Genomic DNA, 21,047 nt, shown 5'->3' with positions numbered 1-21,047 from the left:
CTAGCCTTTGCGGGCTCGGGCGCCCTGCGGCGGCCGCCGCCGTCGCGTCCATGGGCCCCCCGGCAGGGCACCCGTGGGGACGGGTCGGGGTGTACAGAGAGGAGAGAACCATTTTGGGTCGGCCGTTCATGCCGGCCAGCGAGCCGGATGTCGGGATATGTTGTTAGCACAATAGCTACCAAGCTATGTTATCTACTAACGTTATAAACACAATATGTGTACAACGACACAATGATTTACATTATTACAAATATGGTAACGTGGTTGTGGCTTTTACAAATAGTGGTTAGCTTTAGAGATGGATGGATGGCTATAATCACGGAGCAATAGTGAGGTGAAACAGATACATTTCCATTCGGCTAGTAGTAGCAAGCATATATCTATGGTAGCAAGGCTCTCTGCCTGCCACTAGCTGTGTGACTCTCAGCGCCCCCTGGTGAGCCCCCTGGTGACCAATACCTGTTGTGACGACATTACACGTGCACGTTATAAACCATTGATTAAAATATGCATGTGCATGTTGATTGTGTTGGGCAGACAAAATGTTTTGATAAAAACGCTAAAACTGGGTCAATTTCAATACTTTTTTTTCCAATTCTTCATGAAAGTCACTGTTGGCCTAGTCCACATTGTTTATTGAACAAAAATACAACGTGGAGGTTGACCTTTAAGTCAACCAGCAACTCGATTCAAGAAGTTCGCTGCGCTCTCTTTTGAAAAAAGCCACTTAAAGCCAATGTTGATACATTACCACCAACAGAAGATGCATTGTCAATGCACCTCAAGAGGGCCCACTACCAAACGAAGGTTTGGAAACAGTCACTAGTGACACATCCACAACTGCCCTCACCAATCAATTGTGGTTGGCAGATGATGAATGGTACAGTATGCTGGTCCCCATGCTTCTTACCAAGGAAACAATACAATCCACATGCGTACAGCTGAGTGTGTGGATGCAAGGAAAGTGGAAGTCAGTGCAGTACCAGACAGCAGATAGAGGATAGTATGGGAGCTACTAAAATTAGGGGGTGAAGCCTCGTTTAAGGGTAGCAAGTCATTAGGTTTAAGCCATGTCTCAGTGAGGCCCAATAAGTCGAGACTATGGTCTGTTATCAGTTCATTTACCAAAAGAGCTTTGGTTGGCAGAGCGAATGTTGATAAGGCCAACCTTCACGCACTCTGTATATTTAACAGCGTGATTTTCAGCCATTTGTGATGTCACAGTATGATGTCATAATGGAACATTCTAGAGCATTCGTGATGTCACAGTATGATGTCATAATCAAACATTCTAGAACATTTGTGTATCTATATATTCAACAATAATACGCCTCGATGCGTCTACTCTGCCGGAAATTCAAATAAGAAGAAGAAGATATACCAGACCTGAGGAGGGAAGAAATACGCCAAGAAAGAAGAAGAAGAGACCATCAAAAGAAGTGCAGAGGGCAGTAATACGCCACGATGCGTCTACACTGCCGGAAATTCTAAAGAAGAAGAAGAAGAAGAGCTCATTTTGCATCTTGAAACAGTGCTGAGCAGTACTGAACAGATAGACTAAACAACATAGATTGAAGCCTGCATTTCTAGACCAGGGTGCCTTGCCTACCCTTTTGCTGTGGAAAGAGCCGGCAAGTTGATTTACGGCTTTCAGGTGAGGAGGAATTTTCATGTCTCGAGTCGGCTGTGATATTGGAGACTGGGAAAATACAGTTTTCTTACCTTGTAGTAGTGACTAGTGACGTGAATATTTAGGAAAATAGCTTTAGGATCACTTCTGTAAAGAAAGACTTCGCTGTGGAAGAGAAATAAACCATTTGGATATCTTTGTTTTACACCGGAGCGGCTGTGGACCTTATTTTTCTTTATCAACGAATGTACTACTCACGAGTAAGCAACTTTAACCAGTAGAGTGGAACGTCGGCCCTGATACGTATATTGTGCGTGTGAACGTTGACATGATTTTTTTTTTTTTTAAATAAATAAAATGTTACAGTATCTCACGTGAATCGATACTGTAGTACCTACGTGTTTCGGTAAATACCTTTAAAAGTACAGAATTCGGTACCCATCCCTACTACGCACGCTTTGCACTCATACACATGGTCAGGGACACATTTCATATCCAGAATTCCAGTTGCACCATACACGTCCCAGAAATGTCCCTCCCTCTTCCAAATAAACACGCCTGTTGGCTTGAACATGCCTAACCCCTGAGTTGCTCTGGTTCCTTCCGACCCTAACACTGGATTCATTTTATTGTTTTATTTTTTATTTATGTTTTATGTAATATTTTGTATACAATGGTTCCATTACTGGGAAGATGATCCTCAATAATCCACAAAAATATTTAGTCTTATCATGGTATCCAAGTGTATTGTCAAAATATAACATTAAAAAGTCAAAAAGTATTAGCATGAAAGGTCACCTCGACAATCATATAGATTTCCGCTTGGACATTACATCATTCAAACCTGTGTAGTATTGCACTGTATCAAATTACTGTGCTCTAACTTGGCAGAAGTACCTACAGTAGCATACATTGGAATCATGATTCCTAAATTATTTGGGCTACTATCATGTTTCCAAGCTGATATTCACTCTAAAAACATGTTTTCTTTTAGGCGGAAATTGAATTTCTAACTTTTTTCAATGGTCTAGCTCTATTTTCTCTGACACAGTAACATCCATTTACATTCTACTGCAGCCATCCCACTGCTGTCACCTTTCTTTTGATACCAGGATTATCTATATGGCCCTTGTGATTGGGGAGATATTGTATATTTATTGTGGGCATGTCATTTCGAGCAGGCAATCTGAAAAATGTGCCTGAAATGTCCTCTAAAAGTCACAAAATAATTTTTCAAACTTGTCAATCACCCTAGAACATCTTACATAGGTCCCCTCTTACCAAACAAATATGTTGACAGCTTCTACCCAAACATGGCAGCAAAAGTGTTAACGGAAGCACTTTTCAGGATTGGCCCCCTGACTAATACAATAAAGCGAATCTTCATCACAAATCATATTCTCAAAATAATCTGACGGGCAGATATTATTGCTGGCGGACCTATTTCAGCCTGCGAGCCGCCTATTGCCGACCACTGAACTAGGATATCTGTATAACGTGCGTTTAGAAACTATTTGGGACAGACCACACAGGCTATTCACATAAAATATCATGTCTAAATGAAATGCACAAAACAAAAAATGTATGTATGATAACGTTACCCTGGTATAGATCTGTATGCATGTATTTATGTATTTTATTCATAACGTTATACATATTCGTTAACGTTAGGTTGTGCATGGCTTTTACATTGAAAAACGTACTTGTCACGTGGTTCCGTTCTCCATTCTTCACATCAAAAACTAAAAACGTACACGGACCAAAATCTGCCCATTATTTACTCCTTTTTTTCATTTGATTCTGACACCAAAATACAAAAAACAGCTCCGTATTTCAGTTTCCCCCCGTTTTTTCGATTTTGGTTTCAAACGGAAATAGGAAAACACGTTTATTTCAGTTTTTTCATATTTCCGTTTGAAACGAAAAACGAACTATCAAAACCGTACACGGACCGGAGAGGTATAGGGGGGTGCTGTTCAGCAGCGTCAGCTCCGGTTACAGAGGGACCCATAAACGGGAGGCATGGGCCCAAATCACGGGAGAGGTGAACGCCGTGTCTGGCGAGGGGCGTATAGCCACCGATGTTAAAAAGAAGTGGGTTGCCTTAAAGTCATTCGCCAAACACCGGATCGCGAAGCACAGGAGAGACATGCTGGCAACTGGAGGAGGACCAGCAGGCCCGGGCCTGTCCGAATTGGACCTGCGTGTCCAGGCCGCTTATTGCTTATTCCCAGAGGAAGAGTAAGCCCGAGTGCTTCCGCGTTTTCCCTGATTGGCTGCGACACGCCCCGCGGCAGGCGCGGCAGCCGCAGAGCGGAGCGGCAGAGCTTGCGGCAGAGCTTGCGGCATTATGTAGCCGTCTTCCGCTGGGAATAAGCTACACGCGTCCAGGCCATAATAGGCAGCACGACGGTCGTGGGTGGAGATGGTGCCGACAGGAATGAGATGACCGCGCGGGGCTGGGCACCGTCTCCTCTTCTCAGCAGCCAGCATGTCTCCCCCGTTGCCCGTCCCCGAAGACCCCGATACCGACACGGGCGGTAGGCGTCCCTCCCACAATGTACAGGTGCATCCCAATAAATTAGAACAGGGAATATATTGATTGCCTACATGCACAGTAAATCTTGCAGTGTCAAATGAAGCGAGTGTTAACACTTTACTCTATTTAGAGTTAATTTAACATTAATTGTAGTTGGGAACAAATACACTCTGGAATAGTGTTAATCTGACACTGCAAGATCTACTGTGTGCAATTCTGTAGCAAACTCTTCAGGGTGAGCACATCTCACTGACTCGTCCAGACCGACTATACGAATATTCAGCTTGCGTTTTTGATATTCCATCTCGAATATTTTGGCTTTCTGTTCTTCATTGATTCGCTTAAGCTCCATCGTTATATCGCTGAGCTCCGTATTGATTTCTTTGTAGTTTCCCTTCATCTCAGCAGTTAGGTTAACGTTGATAACCTCTACTTCTTTGTAGATTCGAGCGAAAAATTTTTGGTGGGCTTCCATTCCTGTTTCCAGAGCCTCGGTGCGTTTAATATGTGCGTCGGCGTCCGCTCTCAGCGCTTCTATTTTGCTTTCAATAGATTCTTTAATAGCATCTACTTTTTGGGTTATTGCCTTCTCCATTTCCTCCATTCTCTTCTCCATTGTCTTCCCCATTTCAGAGTTTGCTACAGAATTACAGAAAATCTTGGGAACAGAGATCCTTCCTAAAGTACCAGAGGTGGAACAGTGCTACAGATTGGGGTCCCGATCCAGTGACAATAACGCTAAGCCCAGAGTGATATTGGTTATCCTGCGCCAAGTCAGAATAAAAGAAATGATTATTCGTGAAACTCGCAGGATGAAAGGCAATCTGAAATGCATGGATGTACCAATACACTGCTTTGAAGATTATTGTCGTGATGTAGTGGACCTGCGTGCCAAGTTCAAGACGGTGATGTCTCAACTCTATCTGGAGAAATACAGACCCCTATTAACATACCCTGCAATACTTCGCATTGTCGATAAAAAAGGAGCAAGGGTTTTCCTCAACTCGCCAGAAGATGCAGCCAAATACTTGTCTGCACAACACGCAGGATAGTGTATAAATGGCCTTTTAATCTCTGTTATGCAAGGTCACCATATAGTATAATCTTTAATGAACCGAGGATTTGGGACAGAGAGACCTACGTGCTCAGAGTTATTGAATGCTTTCCCCGTCGGGATTCTATTATTGCGGACATATTGGATTCAAAATTGGAACACTCCAGAACATACTGGAACATTCGAACAATGTAAAAACGACATATTGGAATAATCTAGAACATCTAAAGCATTCTTTGATATAGGGAACATTCTGGAATAACAGCAATACGTGGTCAGTCATTCTACCAGAAACCCCTCGGGGGAATAATCAACAGCATCTAGATGCAGAACCACAGAACCATCATAGCAGCGGCCGGCTGAAAGATCATTCTACACAACGGATCATCGCCCACCCAGGTCAGGGGAAATGCTGCTTATACGTGTTTAAAAACTGCTTTTTATTAATTGGAAATATTTCCACTACTTCTCCAATTTATACTTTAGATGTTTAAGCATAGCAAAGCTCTTTTAAGATCTAAGCTAATGTTCTCTTCCTTTTACTTGTTTTTTTCATCCGTTTTCTCTGATTTATTGAGGCTCTCTCTTCAGTTCAATACCTCCATATTATTCATGGGTTACTATAAATTACACAAGTTCATATAAAATGTAAGTGATTAGGGCATGATAATTGAAGCTTATTTTTGGTCTTTATTTTTATTTTTATCTTATTTAAATTTTTATTTTACGGGAAAGTGGCCAAGCCACAGTCGACATTCTACTTATGGTAGAATTTAGAGTGTTAGATCCTATGGTATACATAGGAATGTTAAGGATAATTGGATCATTCTGGGATATCCGGTGGTGCAAGGGAGGGAGTCATACGCAAAGGTTGTGTTCATGGAACACAATCCTGTACGACTCTCGGTGGGAGGGAAGGGTAGGGGATTTTTATTTGTATATATGTATGTTTTTAAGCTCGGCTCTCAACGGGACCTCACTAGTGGGATGTATATCTATTATTGCCTCGCACTCTAGAAGCATTACCAAAAATTACACTACAACATGTATAGATTATGGCTAGTTTGAATATAATGATATGGAACACCGGGGGAATAAATAACCAACTCAAACGCAAAAGTGTGCTTACACTGATGAAAAAAGAACATGTGGACATTGCTCTGCTAAGCTAAACGCACATTCTAGAGAAAGACATAGATAAATTAGCGGACAACACATACCATAATATTAGTCACTCTTCTATTGGTACGAGAACTCGGGGTGTAGCCATAGTCGTTAAACGTAAGTTGAATATTGTACTAAAGGGAGTATGGTCTGATGTAGAAGGTCGGATAACTATAGCTAAGATTGAACATAAGAACAGGAAAATAGCGTTGGTAGCGGTATACGCCCCAAATTTGTACGAAGAAGATTTCTTCACTACACTAACCAATGCAATGTTAGACATTCCCGATTACTCATTTATAATAGGTGCGGATTTTAATGCCATCTGGAACCCAAGGATGGACAAATCTTACCTCGCCTTTTCCAGCGAACAAAAGAATTCATCGAAGGCATTAAAGGATTGGTCGAAGATTACAGGTGTAAATGACTTATGGCGTTTACTTAATCCCACGACCCGAAAGTACTCTTGTCGATCTGCGAGACATAATACATTATCCAGAATAGATTATGTCTTTGCATCACAGAGACTATTTGATAATTATGAAGTGGAAATGATACCCAACGCACTATCAGATCACTGTTATTTACTCCTTAAAGGTACATTTGGTATACTATCCTCCCGAGCCCCAAGATGGCGATTTAACTCGTTGCTGCTTAATAACAAGGAATTCATTACACAACTCAAAGAAGCTCTTATAGTATTCCAACGGGAGAATGCAAACTCGGTGCAAGACCCCAGAATATTATGGATGTCGGTAAAGGGAATGATCAAAGATTTCACGGATAGCTTTTCCTCCAAAATGCGCAAGAATCAATGCACAAAACTGGCTGAGCTGGAAACGCTTTACTCAACGTTATTTAATTCTCTAAAATACAACAACTCAACTCGACTAGAGAATCAAGTTAACATACTAAAAATAGAGATCAATGCCATATACAGACAACAATCGGAAATACAAATACGCAGCACAAGACAACAGCAGTACTCCCATGGTTCCAAACCTAGTCACCTATTAGCCATGCGATTAAGAATTAATGCAAAATTTGCAGATATAACTACCATTAGAGCACAACAAGTACTTGTAACAGATCCTGTAAAAATAAACGATACATTCAAAGAATTCTACTCCGACTTATATAAATCGGAAACGACCTTCGATCAAAACAAAATGGACACATATCTTAATCAATTTATTCTCCCTAAACTTTCAGAGGATGACGCTAAACAGTTAGAAACACCGATCACACTAGAGGAACTCAAGAAGGCCATAACCGCAATGCAAAGTGGTAAGGCTCCTGGAAGAGACGGTTTCCCATCAGAAATGTACCTTTCTTGTTGGGACATAATTGGTCCCTTATTACTAAATATGATCTTATACTCAGTCAAGGAGGGGAACTTCCATAAGAATGACAATATTGCACTCATAACAGTCCTCCTTAAAAAAGACAAAGACCCCAACGAGTGTGGTAGTTATAGACCTTTAAGCCTCCTCGGAACCGATATCAAACTGTACTCTAAGGTATTAGCCATCAGATTACAAAAGCATATGACGTCTTTAGTTCACCCGGACCAAACTGGCTTCATAAGAGGCCGCCTGATCTCTGATAACATAAGACGAATACTGCACGTACTAGATGCCGACAAGGATGACAACATATCTAAGGCGATGCTGTCCCTGGATGCTATGAAAGCCTTTGACAGGCTGGAATGGTCGTATCTATGGGCAGTACTAGAAAGGATGGGGTTAGGAAAAGGATTCATTGATATGATTAAAGTATTATACAAAGACCCATCGGCCATGATTACAACAGGCACAATCATCTCCAAAATCTTTCCGGTATCACGCTCTGCCAGACAGGGTTGTCCTCTTAGTCCCGGACTATTCAATCTATCATTAGAGCCTTTAGCACAATATATAAGACAATCCCAATCCATAGAACCAATCGTAATCAAGGGCACACAACAAAAAATTTGTTTATATGCGGACGACGTAATATTGTTCATGCAAAACCCCAACACCACATTGCCTCATCTGCTCAAGTTGATTGAGGACTTTGGTGATTTATCGGGATTTAAGATAAATTGGCCGAAGTCGGCTTTCCTTCCACTTAACACCCCTGCAAAAAAAGATATAACCCTCCCAGGAGAGATACCGATGGTAAAACATTTCAGATGCTTGGGAGTGGAAATATTCCCCACCATTAGACAAACGGTGAAGCACAATTACACAAAAATCCAAAACAAAATCAAAGACGACCTTGATAGATGGGCAAAACTTAAAAACATAGTACAAGCACGGATATCAATAGTTAAGATGGATGTACTACCTAGAATCAACTTCTTCAGTTCAATGCTACCATTACCCCCTCCAGAGGGTTACTGGAAAAGATTACACTCCTCCACATACAAATTTATTTGGAATAACAAACCACCACGTATAAAAAGATCCACCGCACAGAGAAATAAAGCAGATGGTGGCATGGCATTTCCAGATTTTTTCCAATATTTTAAGGCGTACACATTAAGACCATTGACAACATGGTTTGACCCCCAAGCATTAGTATCCTGGAGAAAATTAGAAGAAAACATAGTAACCCCACATAGACTGAAGGACATAGCATACACTAAACTACCAATCAAGCACTGTGAACGAAAATTTGGCCCCATAATTACTCATGCGATCCGGATATGGCGTGAATCACAAAAAAAAAAATCCTAACCCACATAAATGGCACAATCATACTCCCTTATTCAATAACAATGCACTCTTAATTGAAAAACTACCTATAAGATTCCCTATATGGGAAGAACAAGGCATACACTCATTAGGGGATGTTTTTAACAAACAGGGTTTTTGTAGTGATAAAGAAATACGCAAAAAATTTAATCTCACCAAGTCCACATGGCTTTTTTACAAACAGTTACAGCTATGTTTGAAGTCTCACTGTGTTCCATAGACAGACCAATTGAACACCACAGATACCACAAATTCTTCTACGAAAGAGACATCGAGAGGTTTTGTTTCAGAATTTTATCATCAATTACTAACGTCCTCGTATGAAACCCTCCAACTAGACTCTGTCTGGAGGAGGGATATACCAGACCTGGAAAATGACTTTGATTGGCAAGGAGCCTGGGCAAATGTCCGACTTACATCAAGGAACCCGGATCATCAACAAATCAATCTTAACTATATTCACAGGACATACTTGACTCCTATAAGACTGTGCCGAATGGGGCTTAAACAAGACTCCAAATGCTCCCAATGTACAAATGGGGACGAAGGGACATTTATGCACATGTATTGGGACTGCCCACCAGTTAAGGCATTCTGGAAAGATGTGACCCAACAATTATCAAAACTTGTATCTTGGAATATACCTGTACACCCCTCGGTATTACTATTGAATGATGTTTTTGAGTTTGCAGTGAATCCACAGCTAATGAGATTGGTTTTATCGGGTATCACAGTAGCTAAAAAGCTGATTGCATCACGCTGGTTTCAACCGGAAAAAATGTGCCATAAAGTTTGGTTTCTTACATATCTCGATGTGATTTATCAAGAAATATCTACAGCAAGAATTCTGGGTCTCAATGAATCCAAAATGTCAATGTGGTTAGAAGTGGTGGAGAGAATAAAAGCTAGCTTATAATGGTAGTGTCTGGTTAGGTGCGAGGGATAGTGGAGGTACTTCTCAAGGTGGGGTCCGGGAGGGGGGGGGGTTCGAGCTGGAGCATATGTGTGTAGGTTTTTTAGATAACAGGTATTAGGGGTATATCTTATATAAGACAATTAACTCAAATGTGATCTCATTGGATGTGCTCTGACAATTAATGCTTGTATATCTTATCGTGTGTTGTCATGTTTGTTTATGTGTTTGTTTAAAAAATAATACAAAAATAAAATACAAAAAAAAAGATCTACTGTGTGCCACGCCACATTTGATTCATGCAAATCAAGTATTGAGCTGCACCTGTATAATATCAAATTGAAACATGTGCAATCAGTGCGTCAAGCATTGCATGATCGCAACCCCCACGTTAATCACAATTAATCACCCCAATTCATTCCCAGATGCAACCGACTCCGAGGCAAAATGGCGTCCTGGAGCGGCTTGCTGCCGGCGAGGACCGGACCGCTGCCAGCCTGGAGCAGACCGCTGCCAGCCTGGAGCAGATCGCTGCCAGCCTGGACCGGGGCACTGCCAGCCAGGACCGGACCGCTGCCAGCCTGGAGCAGACCGCTGCCAGCCTGGAGCAGACCGCTGCCAGCCTAGAGCAGACCGCTCATGCCAGCCTGGAGCACACCGCTGCCAGCGTGGAGCAGACCGCTGCCAGCCTGGAGCAGACCGCTCATGCCAGCCTGGAGCACACCGCTGCCAGCCTGGAGCACGGCGCTGCCAGCCTGATGCACACCACTGCCAGCCTGGAGCTGACCGCTGCCAGCCCGGAGCTGGCCGCTACCTGCATGGAGTGGGTTGAGACCGGCATGGAGCGGGTTGCGACCAGCATGGAGCGGGTTGTGACCAGCATGGAGCGGGTTGCGACCAGCATGGAGCGGGTTGTGACCAGCATAGTGCGGGTTACGACCAGCATGGAGCGGGTTGAGACCAGCATGGAGCGGGTTGTGACCAGCATAGTGCGGGTTACGACCAGCATGGAGCGGGTTGCGACCAGCATGGAGCGGGTTGTGACCAGCATAGTGCGGGTTACGACCAGCATGGAGCGGGTTGATACCAGCATGGAGCGGGTTGTGACCAGCATAGTGCGGGTTACGACCAGCATGGAGCGGGTTGAGACCAGCATGGAGCGGGTTGTGACCAGCATAGTGCGGGTTACGACCAGCATGGAGCGGGTTGAGACCAGCATGGTGCCGGTTCTGACCAGCATGGAGCGGGGGTTGCGACCAGCATGGAGCGGGTTGATACCAGCATGGAGCAGGTTGCGATCAGCATGGAGCGGGTTGAGACCAGCATGGTGCCGGTTCTGACCAGCATGGAGCGGGGGTTGCGACCAGCATGGAGCGGGTTGATACCAGCATGGTGCGGGTTGATACCAGCATGGTGCGGGTTGATACCAGCATGGTGCCGGTTCTGATCATCATGGAGCGGGTTGAGACCAGCATGGAGGAGGTTGCGGCAGCGACAGACCACCAATTGCCCTCCCAATAAACCGCTGACACCCTTTGAGTATTACTGAAGTGATGTGTTTAGTTATTGGTATACATTGTAAACTGCATCGAATAATGACAGAAGCAAGTGTCACCCTTAATACAATTATTCTTCTATCATTCTTATGTGTTGTAATCTTCTCTATTCAGTGGCAATACCAACAGCTATTTCTGACCAGGCCATGCAGCTGTTGGTAGGAAGCACAGCCAGAGGAGGCAGGATCTGGCCTACTAAAATAAACTAGTTACAGTATTCACAAATTGTTGTGAAGGATCAGATTAAACCGAATATATATATTTATTTATGGATATATATTTAATAGTATTTGTATATCGTTTGATATCCCCTGTATATTCCTTGTACAATATGCACTGAATATCCCTTTAGTCTACTAACAGCCCATAATAGTTTCATTCTACCATTGGACGAGAACCTGGCGCCAGCAGCCATGCCCCTTGGTTCAAGTTCAATCGTGCCGACAAACATGTCGTTACAAGCCCGGTTCCGCGTAGGAATACGTCTGGCGAAATACGAATGGTACTATTTGTTCACAGCGCATATATATATGGCGCAAGTAAAGTAGAACTTTCTTTTAGTCCATTAGTCCTTTACCCTCCAACCTAGTAACAGACGCGAAGCCTCACCCACGACGCACGTGTGGTGCAGTAAGGCCTATTTGGCCTCAGAATAGGCATTGAGACATCGTGTGGATTAATAGTTGAATTGTCATAGTTTGGCACTATACCGTCAAGTGGGACGTATTTCTATTAAGTTAATAATAGTCTATTATGTATGGTGCATCGTTCGGTTAGAGTTATAAAGTGAGCAGTACCCCCATCGTTCCTGACGTTATCTGGAGTCTTAACCAGGCTGGGCAGACCACGTGTGGTGCTTGCATCCGAGGAGCTCCGGGCCAGGACGAGTGGACCTGTACATTGGATTACTTTACCCGGACGACGGCGAGCCTTCCACGGCTTGGATTATCTACATGCTTTGGGTGCTTTGATTATTCCATGGATAACGGCCAACACTGCTGAGTGTTGGAACTACCCCCCGGAGAGGAGTCCAGGTGAGACGGCGCTCTATCCAGAGTGAGGTCGCCTCACGTCTCTTCGTTGTGGACCGGCAGCTACCGTCCACCAGAGGGTCCAGCTGTATTCATCTGTGGACCGAGGTTCTGTGGGCACCGTGTTCAGCACTCTGAATTCTCCCAAGAAATCGTCGGCCAGATGGGATACCGCCAGCGGCTCTTCTAACCCCCCCCCCCCCCCCTACTGTCTTACAACCAGCGGGACCCCCCCCCCCTTTAGTGTATCCAGCTATAATCATTTAAGTACCATCGCTATAGTTCCCTAAAGAACCAGGTTGTATACTTGCTCCCTGCGTAACCAGAGATTGGACATTCAATGTTGATTTACCTACGAATACTCATTTGCCTTACAAGTGCATTTCAAATCATAAATGTCATTAAGTGAACGTTGTATATACCCTTTGCTATATAAAATATTCGATTTATACATTTGTGTGGACTTCGTTTCATCAGGTGGGAAAGTGTTCATCATATCTATATCATGTACTGGATGGCCAGAAGTTAAAGTACAAGCGGTAGTGGTTTAATAATACCATACTTATCAATACAGTCAGGGAATTGTACCCCTCAGTTACAATTGGTCCTTCGAGCCGGAGGGTAACTAGTGTAATATTAATATAGTGTTATTAATATTGAAATGGCCTATGATGAACACTCCACGAAACGGTCCTCCTAACGTAGAGCGCCCGCAGCGCAGACGACAGCCACCTCAGTACTTAGAGGATTACGCTGTCAGTCAACTACCTAGCCTTCAACAAACGGTAAACACGGTAAAAGTAGAAAGTAAAATTATGTCTGACCTTAACGACCAGGTTTCCCCGACCACAGAGGCCCTAGTGGGTTCTAATGTAACTGACCAAGCTCACGGTGGGGACCAGGAGGGAGCTGACATGCCTTTACCCCCCGCCAATACCGAAGAAGTAGTCCCCGACCAGCCCCGGGAGGAAGACAACCCTACAGAGAGAGAACTCTGCACGGAAGAAGAGGAGGAGAGCGCCGAGGAAATAGAGCTCCAGGACTCCCCAACGAGCGGCTCACCCAGGAGCGGCTCACCTCTACAACCGTCTTCCCCCAGCGAAGCGGAGAGGATGCTACAACAGGCGTTCCTCGTCAGCCTGACAGCCTCTACCGAACGCGATCGACTTCAGGGTGAACGCGATCGACTTCAGGGTGAACGCGATCGACTCCAAGCACAGACGCTTAGCGAGCGCGAACAACTCCAAGCGCAACAACGGAGCGAAGAAGAGCGCATACGCCTGGAGATGAGACGCCTTCAGACGGAAGGGAATATGGCAAGAGACCGAGCAGACACCCAGCGTGCCGCTGCCGGTGCCCAAAGAGAAGCAGAGCGCGCCGCCGCCGAAGCCCAGCGCGCCGCTGACGGTGCCCAAAGAGAAGCAGAGCGCGCCGCCGCCGAAGCCCAGCGCGCCGCTGACGGTGCCCAAAGAGAGGCAGAGCGCGACCTAGATCTCATCCAGCGCCAAACCGAGCGCGACAGACTACAGGGCGAGCGCGACAGACTACAAGCCGAGCGAGCCAAGTTACGGGCGCGGCTAATGAAGCGGCTGATCCCCAGGGCAACACCCTCTCCCTCCGCCAGGGGTTCAAGGAACTCGTCGAGACAACAGTCAAGGGCAGCGTCTCCTAACCGAGCAAGCGACCCTGAACTTGACCAACAGACCAAGCCTATACCCCCCGCAGACCCCCTTCCCAGACCGGTCCAAGCGAGACCCAGCTACAAGGAAGGAGCGGCATACACTGCGGAGAAGCTAAATAAACGACTACAGGATCTAGAGGACCTGATAGAAGAGGAAGAGGGAGAGGAGGAGAACCAAGCCCGACGACAGCACAGTACTCCACCGGACCAGGAGGTCCAGTACAGCCCAGGCTATACCCCCGCGGCGCTGCGCTACAGACCCCCGACTCTATTCACGGGTGAGCATGACGCACGACCAGCCCCGAGGAATAGCACCTGGACCAGCGGGCCATGGTACCCTGCCGGTACCAGCCCACAGAGAGGCGCAAGAGGAGACTCGCCTAGGAGGCCTCTCCCCCAACGCTCGCCGATGTATCAGCCATCCACGGCGTCATACATTGCCACACCGCCCACCAGACGGAGTGTGTACAGAACACTCGCCAGACAATATGACCCGTTGGGATGTATTCTACCTTACACCACCAGGGCAAAGATGATTGTACGAGCACTATGGGACAAGGACCAGGGCTGGGACGACCCAATACCCGCACACCTTGCCTCCACATGGAGAGAGTGGGAGACGGAACTCCGCTCACTCCCAGGCGTCAATATACGCAGCAGCTACTTCCCACCCACAGTGAGGCCGGAGACATGCAAGATGGATCTACACGTCTTCAGTGACGCCTCCGAAGTAGCCTATGGATCGGTGGCCTACTTGCGTGCCCAAGAGAAGGGAGGAGAGATACACACTGCTTTCATCCTGGCTCGCTCAAGAATAGCCCCACGAAAGCAACAATCTATCCCGCGTCTAGAGCTCTGCGCAGCCCTAGCAGGAGCGCATCTAGCCACGTTAATCCAACGTGAACTCACCATTCCGGTGCACAGAACAATCTTGTGGTCAGATTCCACGACAGTACTCACATGGATCAAGTCTGATTCATGCAGATACAAGGTCTTCGTGGGAGTCAGAGTCACCGAGATTCAAGAGTTAACAGAAGCAGCGAGCTGGCGGTATGTGGACACCAAACACAACCCAGCTGACGTCATCACCCGGGGAATGTCCCTGGATGACCTCACCCATCGCAACATCTACAGTGACGGACCAGAATTCCTCAAGCTCCCGGAAGAAGAGTGGCCTACGCCCACCCCACGGGAAGCAAGTAAAGAGGAGGCTGAGAACAAGAAACCTATGTTCTGTGGACTGAGCACAGTCGCCTCCACAGACCCCAACATAGATGACTGCATTACCCTACAGAGTGCACAGCTAAAGACATTCCTGTGGCACCACCCAGAGATTCAGTCCACCACTGACATTTCAGCAGCTGACTACGAAGAAGCAGAACTTCTTCTACTACAACGAGCCCAGAGAGACTCGTTCCCTGATGAGCTGGACTGTCTACAGGGAGGAAAGCCCGTCCCATCAGACAGCAGACTGCTCCACCTGGCACCCGAGAGTGACGCCCATAATCTCATCAGAGTGGGTGGTCGTCTGCGGAGAGCCCCCGATCTACCGGATGACGTTAAGTACCCGATAGTCTTGAACAGCCGACACAAGGTCACAGAGCTGATCATAAAGAAATACGACGAGGATGTACACCACGCAGGAGCAGAGAGAGTCTTCGCGGAGATCAGACGTCGCTATTGGATACTTCAAGGAAGAGAAGCGGTGCGACGCTTCCAGCGAACCTGTCTAGACTGCCGAAAGTGGCGCGCGCAGCCCAGCATACCCCGGATGGCTGACATACCTCCCTGTCGCCTCCGACTCGGCGACAAGCCATTCCACTCCACAGGCATGGACTGTTTTGGCCCGTTGTATATAAAGAGAGGAAGAGGAACCGAGAAGCGGTGGGGTATTGTATTCAAATGCATGACCACCAGAGCGATACATATCGAACTCCTTCCGACCATGAGCACAGACTCATTCCTTATGGCCTTCCGAAGATTCACATCACGGAAAGGAAAACCGTCTACATTGTTGTCTGATCACGGGACAAACTTCAAAGGCGGAGAAAGAGAGCTGAGAGAGAGCTTCCAAGCTATGGGCCCAGAACTTAAGACCCACCTCGCTCCATCCCAGATTGACTTCCAGTTTAATCCCCCGAACGCACCCCACTTCGGTGGAACCTGGGAACGAGAAGTACGTTCTATAAAGACAGCCCTGTACGCCGTGCTTGGGGCCCAGACTGTGGCGGAAGAAGTCCTAATGACAGTCCTCACGGAGATCGAGGGAGTATTGAACTCCAAGCCCCTCGGCTACGTCTCCAGTGATGTAGCAGATGTCGACCCAGTCACCCCCAACACACTCTTGATAGGGCGGCTAGACCCCGCGCTACCCCAGACAATGTACAGGCCTGAAGAAGCGAACGGCCGAAGAATGTGGAGGTACAGTCAAGTACTAGCTGACAAGTTTTGGAGCAGCTTCCTACTCCACTACCTACCGTCTCTACAGACCCGCCAGAAGTGGGTAAAAGAGAGAGACAATTTGACAGAAGGAACAGTTGTCATGATTATCGACCAGTCACTACCCAGAGCTATGTGGCCGGCTGGCCGCGTAAGCAAAGTGATCACCGGTGCCGATGGCAAGGTCCGAGCAGCTGAAGTGCTCGTCCAAGGGCGAACTTACACACGACCCGTGGCGAGTCTAATAGAACTGCCCAGACTCCCAGACACTATCGATGACGACCATGACCCCATGACTTTGTGAGTTGACTGACCCTTACAGCGGACCTTGAGTGGTAGACAGTGCGGTTAATCTGTCTCTGCTTAGCTAATTAGGTGGGACTAATTAGGGGGCGGCTGTTGTGAAGGATCAGATTAAACCAAATATATATATTTATTTATGGATATATATTTAATAGTATTTGTATATCGTTTGATATCCCCTGTATATTCCTTGTACAATATGCACTGAATATCCCTTTAGTCTACTAACAGCCCATAATAGTTTCATTCTACCATTGGACGAGAACCTGGCGCCAGCAGCCATGCCCCTTGGTTCAAGTTCAATCGTGCCGACAAACATGTCGTTACAAGCCCGGTTCCGCGTAGGAATACGTCTGGCGAAATACGAATGGTACTATTTGTTCACAGCGCATATATATATGGCGCAAGTAAAGTAGAACTTTCTTTTAGTCCATTAGTCCTTTACCCTCCAACCTAGTAACAGACGCGAAGCCTCACCCACGACGCACGTGTGGTGCAGTAAGGCCTATTTGGCCTCAGAATAGGCATTGAGACATCGTGTGGATTAATAGTTGAATTGTCATAGTTTGGCACTATACCGTCGAGTGGGACGTATTTCTATTAAGTTAATAATAGTCTATTATGTATGGTGCATCGTTCGGTTAGAGTTATAAAGTGAGCAGTACCCCCATCGTTCCTGACGTTATCTGGAGTCTTCACCAGGCTGGGCAGACCACGTGTGGTGCTTGCATCCGAGGAGCTCCGGGCCAGGACGAGTGGACCTGTACATTGGATTACTTTACCCGGACGACGGCGAGCCTTCCACGGCTTGGATTATCTACATGCTTTGGGAGCTTTGATTATTCCATGGATAACGGCCAACACTGCTGAGTGTTGGAACTACCCCCCGGAGAGGAGTCCAGGTGAGACGGCGCTCTATCCAGAGTGAGGTCGCCTCACGTCTCTTCGTTGTGGACCGGCAGCTACCGTCCACCAGAGGGTCCAGCTGTATTCATCTGTGGACCGAGGTTCTGTGGGCACCGTGTTCAGCACTCTGAATTCTCCCAAGAAATCGTCGGCCAGATGGGATACCGCCAGCGGCTCTTCTAACCCCCCCCCCCCCCTACTGTCTTACAACCAGCGGGACCCCCCCCCCTTTAGTGTATCCAGCTATAATCATTTAAGTACCATCGCTATAGTTCCCTAAAGAACCAGGTCGTATACTTGCTCCCTGCGTAACCAGAGATTGGACATTCAATGTTGATTTACCTACGAATACTCATTTGCCTTACAAGTGCATTTCAAATCATAAATGTCATTAAGTGAACGTTGTATATACCCTTTGCTATATAAAATATTCGATTTATACATTTGTGTGGACTTCGTTTCATCAGGTGGGAAAGTGTTCATCATATCTATATCATGTACTGGATGGCCAGAAGTTAAAGTACAAGCGGTAGTGGTTTAATAATACCATACTTATCAATACAGTCAGGGAATTGTACCCCTCAGTTACACAAATATATGCTATATGAATCAATCTATTGTTCCATTTACAAATATGTATACTATTACAAAATGTGCTGTTTACTGTATTAAAGCAGGCCATTGCCATATAGAACTATTAGCACTAATTCGACCCACAGTCTGTCCTTCACAACTGAACCACCGGTGACAAAGACTGTAAACCGAGATCCTCGCTATTTTAGCTGTCTCCTTGTTTAGACGTGTTGCATGGAGTATAAATTGGCAATGAAGGGAGCAGCCTGGACACACGGTCTCTGCGAAGCCCCAAGCTAAGTACTGATTTTGTGTCCACTCCACAGCTGTGATGTGTATTCTCTGTAATATTGTTTTATTCACTCTGTAATAAATCTTTGAACCTAAAACAGAAATGAAGCGATAAAAAAACAATCTGCTACGACAATGTTGACTGGAAAATGAATCTTTGATAAACGACGGGCAGATTAGACACATAGCCATAATTTAAAACATAGATTAGGCGATATTAACATTAACATTGAAGTGGTGCTGGGCATTCAAGGAGGTAAAAAGGAATTAAGCTTGGGCTATGAAACTGTTAATGGTTTCCCAAAACACACAGACTGTCATTAACACATTGGGCACCATGCATTGTACCCATCATTGGGTCCAGTCTGCCACCACTGTAAGCCTATGGAGATGTTTACCTTCTTTGCAGGGCTATAACTTTTTAAATATTATAGCTATATCGACATTACTATGGCCCATTCAACATCGGGTATCTATCATTCCGGATGTGGGAACGGTATATTTTTTCATTCATATATTGTTGTGTTAATACTGTCGAGAATATAAGTATGTTTAAGGTTTTCTGCTGTAATTCCAAAAACGCAAGTTATAGGCCCTGAAGCATAATAGATTATTGATGCGTTTCTTTCCTATACATGCTATATTAAAAAATTCAAATGTATATGATCGGTATACATTATGCTTCATCATGCGTGAAGGAAAGGGGGGGTCGTTTATAATTCCTTGATCGTCAGTAACGGCTTTATTTAGTATGGGTTGATATGTGAACAGATGGATTGCCGTGAAATGAATAAACAATCGGGCTGAAAATAACGTTATATTCCTTAACACTTTGAATGCCACTCACGGCTTTTCTCTGGTTATTACCCCCCCGGGTTGAATGCCCACCTCACGAGAATATTCGTTTTATTCGTTTTTTTTTTTTATTAGCTATCTGAAATCATTAGCCCATTCTCTGCCACCACTTTGACCATCCTAAACCATCCTCTGCCAGCGCTATTTGTCTATGGAGATGTTCACCTTCTTTGCAGGGCTATAACTTTTTAAATTGTATTGCTAAATTGACATTACTATGGCCCATTCAACATCAATTATCTATCGTTCAGGATGTAGGAACTTTTACTTTTTCATTCACACATTCATACTAAAATACCGTCTAGAGTATAAATGTTTTTATCGTTTTCTGCTGTATTTCATAGAACGTGAGATATAGCCATAAATGCATATATTAGATGATCAAATGCAGTTTGATACCGATCAACGTTATATTAAAAATGTCAACTGTACATGGTCCTAAACGTCATGACTGGTCATCTGCGGGTGATCGGAGGGGGGGGGGGGGGGTCGTTTATAATTCAATGACCGACGTTAAATGATTCATGTAGTATGGGTGATATATTGATCAGAGCAGTTTGTATCGAGTTATTTGAGTTATCGAATCTTTGAGTTATGGCAAAGATTCATATTGACAGTGTCTGTATTGAGTCCTGGGACGCTAAGCGAGTGGCCGGACGAAAATAGGGGACGGACCAAGCACTTCCGGCCACTTCCGGTTTGGCAACTCGTCGATCGGCCACGAGGTGGCGGTATTGAAGCGTTGCAGAGTTGTGATGGCCCAGACAGCATCACCCAAGACTCTGTGAGTGACATATGAATACCATGACGAAAATATGAAATATTGATCTCAAAGACGCCTTACGGCATCATTGGCAGATTACGCATGGCGGAGAATGACGTGTTAACACGTCATCGGCGGAGAAAGGGTTAAAAAACGAAGGGTCGAACGTTCGTTCGAAGAACCCTGACGAAGTTTGAATCCCAAAAACAGGCTTCGGGGACAGCCTTCAAACATTATTTATATTATTCAAATGGGACTCAAACATGTTCCATTGTGATGTCACAGTATGATGTCATAATAGGACATTCTAGAACATTTGTGATGTCACAGTATGATGTCATAATAGAACATTCTAGAACAGTTGTGATGTCACAGTATAATAATCTATATCCTGAATACGAAGTGTTGAAGTTATGTGTTATATACGATTGCATGTAACTGCTTAACTGTTTCCACAAGAGGGCGCTATAGGCGTAGCTATTGAAGCTGACGCCAGGTAAGAGGTATAAAAGGAGATGTTGCCCCCCCCTCTGTCTCTTCCTCCGTCGCCTCTCACAAGGAGAAGGTCTCGTGTACTGATGTGTGCAATGTGATAATAAACCACGCCAAAG

The sequence above is a fragment of the Notolepis coatsorum genome (genome assembly GCF_963971535.1).
Source record: "Notolepis coatsorum genome assembly, chromosome: 1".
NCBI lineage: Eukaryota > Metazoa > Chordata > Actinopteri > Aulopiformes > Paralepididae > Notolepis > Notolepis coatsorum.
The sequence above is the reverse complement of the archived record's forward strand: the minus strand, read 5'-3'. Positions refer to the sequence as shown.